Genomic DNA, 6,375 nt, shown 5'->3' with positions numbered 1-6,375 from the left:
CTCTCAAATATGCATAGCTATGTATACATACAGCCTATTGTTTTTCTTCCCTCATATCATCCCTCATCCCCTGTCCTACCCACTATAGGTAGGCAAGATTAGCACTTTGGAGGTGGGGCCTGGTGGGAGGTGATTAAATCACGGGGACAGATTTCCCCCTTTTTGAAGTTCTTTGAAAATTCTCCAAACCGCTTTCCAGAGTGGCTGAAATAAATCACATTCCCACCAACAGTGTGTAAGTGTTCTGATCTGAGTGAATTATTAAGTAAGAAAAATACAATGAAGATAAAAACTTAGAACTACCATTCAACCCACCAACTTCATTACTGGGTGTATATATATATCCAAAAGAAAATACATCATTCTACCAAGAAGACACATAAACTCATATATGCGTTGCAGCACTATTCACAATAGTAAAGACATGTAAGCAATCTAGGCCCCCGTCAATAGTAGATTGGATTTAAAAAATGGGGTACATATATACCGTGGAATTCTACACAGCATTAAAAACAAAAACAAAATCATGCCCTTTGCAGCAAAATGTATGCAGCTGGAGCCCACTATCCTAAACAAATTAATACAGAAACAGAGAACCAAATACCGTATGTCCTCACTTATAAATGGGAACTAAATGTTAGTACTCATGGACATAAAGATGCCAACGATAGTCAGTGGGGACTACTAGAGGGGTGATATGGTTTGGATCTGTGTCTCTATCCAAATCTCATGTCAAATTGCGATCCCTAGTGTTGGAGGTGGGGCCTGGTGGGAAGAGATTAAATCGTGGGGACAGATTTCCCCTTTGGTGCAGTTCCTATGATAGCGAGTTCTGGTTGACATCTGGTTATTTAAAAGTGTTTGGCACCTCCCCCTGCTCCTGCTCCGGCCATGTGAAGTGCTGGCTCCTCCTTTGCCTTCCGCCATGATTTTAAGTTTCCTGAGATCTTTCCAAAAGCCAAGTAGATGCCAGCATAATACTTTCTGTACAGCCTATGGAACTATGAGCAATTAAACCTGCTCTCTTTATAAATTACCCAGTTTCAGGTTTTGTTTTATAGCAATGTGAGAACAGACTAATACAAGGAGGGAGGGTGGGAGTGGGGCAAGGATTGAAAATTAACTACTGGGCACTGTGCTCAGTACCTGGGCGACAGAATCAAGTGTATCCTAACCTCAGCATCACAAACATATTTAGGTAACAAACTTGCATGTGTATCTCCTGAATCCAAAATAAATGTTGAAATTTTAAAAAGTAAATAATAAAAGCTGCTTTGCTGTAACGAATGAGTGTCAAAGGAAAAAAGGAAAAAAAAAAAAGCTACTTGATTCTGAAAACTTATATAGTTATAATTTAAATAATAAAAATGTATTAGTAAACAAACATATTATACTTTAGGTTAAAATAATGAATTCATTTCTTTATTAAAAAATAAAAATAATTCACCCAGATCAAAAGACATGGGTGGATTGACATAATATTCACTTTTATCAGTAGAATCCACTTTATTTAACCATTCCTCATTGGCATTTATATTGTTTATATTTTCTGCAGGTACAAAAATATTGTAGCAGTATTCCCTGTATATAAATGTATTTTAATTAATATTTTATTCAGTGGATAGACTAAAAAAGTGACACTGTGTTGAGGAATTTTTATGGTTTTAATTTTGAAAGTTTTAATATCAAATCCTTTGCCTGATAGTTGTGAGATGTTAATGGTATCTTAAGAAGTTCCTGGCCAGGGCCAGTGCCTCACACCTGTAATCCCAACACTTTGGGAAGCCGCGGTGGATGGATCACAAAGTCAGGAGTTTTGAGACCAGCTTGACCAATATGATGAAACCTGGTCTTTACTAAAAATACAAAAATTAGCTGGGCGTGGTGGTGGGCGCCTGTAATCCCAGCTGCTCGGGAGGCTGAGGCAGGAGAATTGCTTGAACCAGGGAGACAGATATTTCAGTGAGCCGAGATCGCACCATTGCACTCCAGCCTGGGTGACAGAGTGAAACTCCATTTCAAAAAAGAAAAAAGTTCCAGTGACTTTTTATGATTTGTGGATTGGTTTTTGAGCATAACAGTCACCTGTTGGTACAATTCCAAGTGATTCAGGAAGCGGAAAGAAGTCAAGTCCTGCTTGTCAAAGCAAAATGAACATATAAATGGTCAGGGTGAAAAGAGGATGATAAACCAAAGTTCTTTTTAAAGAGCTTGACACATTGATATCACCAAGAATTGGGAACAAGTAGTAAATAAATTGAAGTATACTAAAATATTGGAGATGTTAAAAATAATACTGGGTTTATATGTATTTTACATGGGGAGAATTTGCAGAATATGTAAAACATGACACCTTACAGAGCTAAGTAAAATGGAAACAAACCAGTTTGCCTGTGTGTTCATCATTTTTTAATGCATTTGTACGGATACACAGGTAAATGCCTGAAACTGGTAACTGAAGTCTATGCTACTAACAGCTGTTGCACCTGAGGAACATGGTGGAATTAACCGTCAGTGCAGAAAGCCCTTCATTTTGATCTCTATAGTACTCTGAAATAGTTTCATTTATGGCAAACATGTATTTGTTTGCAAAATGCAATTTTTAAAAGAGGTAAAAGGCAGAGGAGGATGAACTAAAGGAAGAGAAGGAGCGGGAGGAAGAACAGAGGTGAAAATTAAATCAGGTCAAAGTCCAAAACTGCACAGTGCTTTCAGAAAAAATTCAGGCATTGTCTGGCTTATTCAGTTTCTGCTCTTTGTATTCCTTTTTCTGTGGAGATAATTTTATCACCAGCTTACCTCAGCATCTTCCAAACATATCATTTTTTTCTTCCTTTTCTAGTTTTTTTCTTAATAACATATATTATTAGGGTTTTTATTTCATAGAAATGCCTACTTTATTTAAGAAATATAATCTGTGAATACATTATAAAATCTGAGTCACTAGCTTTACATCTATTTAGGTTCATAAATATTTTCAACTTATGTCTGTGTTTTCTAATGCTTATAGTTCGTACAATTACTCTTGGATTTCCAGAATGCTTTTGGTAATTTATTTGAAAAGCAGCATCTTATAGAAATAAGGAAACACCCCCAGATGGACTGAAGAAGCAAATATTAAAATGAACATTTGTCACATGGAACTGACTTCTTTAGTAGACAAAGGCTGTGATGGCTGTACAATATTCCCCTTACTCTCTACTTCTACTTCCAAGTACTTAAATATCCTTAAAAAGTATAAAGCTTTACTGAAAGTTGTGAAAATTTGATATGGTTTGGATCTGTGTCCCCATCTAAATCTCATGTTGAGTTGCAATCCTCAGTGTTGGAGGTGGGGCCTGGTGGGAGGTGATTGTATCACGGGGATGGAGTCCCCAAGAATGGTTTAGCACCATTCCCCTAGTGCTGTTCTTCTGACAGAGTTCTCACAAGATCTGGTTGTTTAAAAGTGTGTAGCACCTCCACCCTTCTCTCTCTCCTTCCTGCTTTGGTCATGTAAGACATGCCTGCTCTCCCTCCACCTTCTTCCATGACTTTAAGTTTCCTGAGGCCTTCCCAGAAACCAAGCAGATGCCAGAATCACACTTCCTGTACAGCCTGTGGAACCATGAGCCAATTAAATTTCTGTTCTTTATAAATTACCCAGTCTCAGGTACTTACAGCAATGTGAGAATGGACTAATATACAATTCTATCAGAAATGTCCTGCCTCACCTGTGCCTAATTTTGACCTTGATGGCTTTTGATCCACTTGAACAGAGTTCATTATTGTGCTACTTCGGCACATAGAAGATGCTATTGTTCCTTCCTGTTAGAGACCTATGATAAAGATTTCTCTGAAGCAAATGCACTTTTCCAGGAGTAGTATTTAGCATAGAGTTCTCTCCTCCCCACCTGTAGAATGATAAAGAATATCAAAAAAGTAGTATACCGGAAAAGATTTTCAAGTCCCATAGCTTTATGTTCAAAGTTATGTTTTAAGTCCAATAGATGAAGAAAGATATGTTATCACTTCTTCTCCAAGCAAATCAAAGGAAGAAATATTTTATAGTTATTAAAATCACTAAATCACTATTTCTCTCTCTGTGTTGCTCTCTTTCTATTTCAGCTTTTTACTCACTTTTAGTCCTCTTTTAAGCCTGTTTTAATGACATTTAAATAACTGCTCTGTCCCAGATAATGAAACTTGTCTAATATAGAGATTTTTGGAATGATTCATTTACTGTATTGGTTCACCTTGTGTGACAAGAATACTAAAGAGTTCATAAAAAAATGACAACATGGTGAATTGCCCTAATTGAATCAATGATCTAAATAGCCTTTTGTATCTTAAATAATTCTGTTTAGCTCAAGCCAATAAAGTGACAATAATTTTAAGGGATATGCTATTGAAAATTGCTGTTCTATTGCATATATTAAATCTTCAGGCCTAGAACTCTATTAATGAAAATATAATTTCAGCCTTACCAATGCATTCATGAAAGTAAATTGATCTTTATACAGTGTATTGCAAAAAATAATGGCATTTTTTTCTTATAAATGAAAGCTGTAGGGATGTTTGGGATTGTTTGTTTGTTTCTTTTTTTGCTACTGCATTTTGAAAAAAATGGTCCACAAATGCTAAAAAAACAAAAATCTAGTTTGGTGTACCTTGTTTCAGTAGTCTAAAAAAATTTATCAAACTTAATTGGAGCTAACATTGGGATTAAAAACTAGCATGGCTTAACTTTATTTTTAGTTTCCTTCTGGTATCTGTTCTTGGGGCATTACCTAACTACCTTTGTATAAGTTAGGTATGCAGTACATAAAACATTTTTAAACTTATAGATTCATGGAGCACATGTGCAGGTTTGTTACATAGGTATAATGCATAATGCTGGGATTTGGGCTTCTACTGAACCTGCTGCCCAAATAGTGAACACTGGATCCAGTAGGTAGTTTTTCAACCCTTGCCCCCCTCCCTCTCTCTTCCTTTTTGAAGCCCCCAGTATCTATTGTTTCTGCCTTTATGTCTATGAGCAGCACAAAAAAACTTAGGACCCTTTTTTGCAAATGACGGAAAATTTGATCAAAACTGCCTTAAATAAGATGGAAATTTATTACCATAAAATTGAAATATTCAGCTTGTATTAATTTCAAGCACAGATAAACAGGAATATTACCATTAGTAATTATTTTGTCTTTTGTATTCATCTGTTTAAAGTATACATTTCATCTTTTTTTTAGTATATTCAATTATACAACCATCATCACTACCTAATTTTAGTATATTTTCATCACTACAGAAGGAAACCCCATACTTATGAGTTACTCCTCAATCCCCACTTCTCCAGTCATAGGCAGCCGGTAGTGTACTTTCTATTTTGACGGATTAGCCTATTCTAGATTTTACTATAAATGGTATCATGTGGTCTTTTGTGATTGGTTTCTTTTACTTAGCATAATGTTCTTTAGGTACAACCATGTTGTCATAGGTATCAGTATTTCATTCCTTTTCATATCCAAATAACATTTGTGGTATACTACAGTATATATGGATATGCCACATATGTTAATCCTTTCTTCAGTTGATGCATATTTAAGTTGTTTCTATTTTGGGATTATAAGTGGGCAGTCTTTTCAGTTTCCAGATGGTGTTCTTAAAATGCAAAATTTTGTTATGTATTTGTCATGTACAACATGATAGTTTAAAGTATGTATATATTATGTAATAGTTTAATCTAGCTAATTAATAATGTATTGCCTCAAATAATTATAGTTTTGGGATAATAATGCTTAACATCCACTGTCTATGCATTTTTCAAGAACACAATATATCATCCTTAACTTTAGTCACCATACAGCTACCTTGTGCAACACATCTCTTGAACTTATTTCTTCTAACTGTAATTATATATCCGGGGATCTACATCTCCTAGTCACTCAATCCCTGCCAACAACCTCAACCTCTGGTAACCACGGTTTTACTCTCTACTTCTATGACATCAACATTTTTAGATTCCACATTTAAATGAGCTCATGTGGAATTTGTCAATCTGTGCCCAGCTTAGTTCAATTAGCATGATGTCTTCCATGTTTTTCCATGTTGTCGCAAATGATTGTGATGAAATCCAAAGTATTTATATATTGTCTTTGGTTACTTGTACTTTTGGTGTCATATATAGGAAATCATTGTCTAACCCAACCTCACAGATTTACTCCTATGTTTTGTTTTAATTTGTATAGTTTTAGCGCTCACATTTAGGTCAATTGTCAGTTTTAAGTTCATTTTTATACATAGTGCAAGGTAGGAGTCCAACTTCATTTTTTTTTTTTTTTGCATGGATAACCAATTATTTCAGCCACATGGTTAAAAGACTATTACTCTCCCACTTGA

At 35.4% G+C, this 6,375-nt stretch overlaps 1 long non-coding RNA gene across 1 annotated transcript; it reads right to left on the bottom strand.

The window, feature by feature from the left end:
* Positions 1 to 1,698: 1,698 nt before the first annotated feature.
* On the bottom strand, positions 1,699 to 5,969 carry LOC129049692 (uncharacterized). Its single transcript, XR_008512946.2, has 3 exons — positions 5,847 to 5,969; positions 3,714 to 3,893; positions 1,699 to 2,133 (listed from the first exon to the last, which is right to left on the bottom strand). It is a non-coding gene; the product is annotated as an uncharacterized LOC129049692 (long non-coding RNA).
* Between the last annotated feature and the right edge of the window lie 406 nt (positions 5,970 to 6,375).

The sequence above is a fragment of the Pongo abelii genome, chromosome 14 (genome assembly GCF_028885655.2).
Source record: "Pongo abelii isolate AG06213 chromosome 14, NHGRI_mPonAbe1-v2.0_pri, whole genome shotgun sequence".
Classification (NCBI taxonomy): Eukaryota; Metazoa; Chordata; class Mammalia; order Primates; family Hominidae; genus Pongo; species Pongo abelii.
This window is presented reverse-complemented; position numbering and strand designations above follow the sequence as displayed.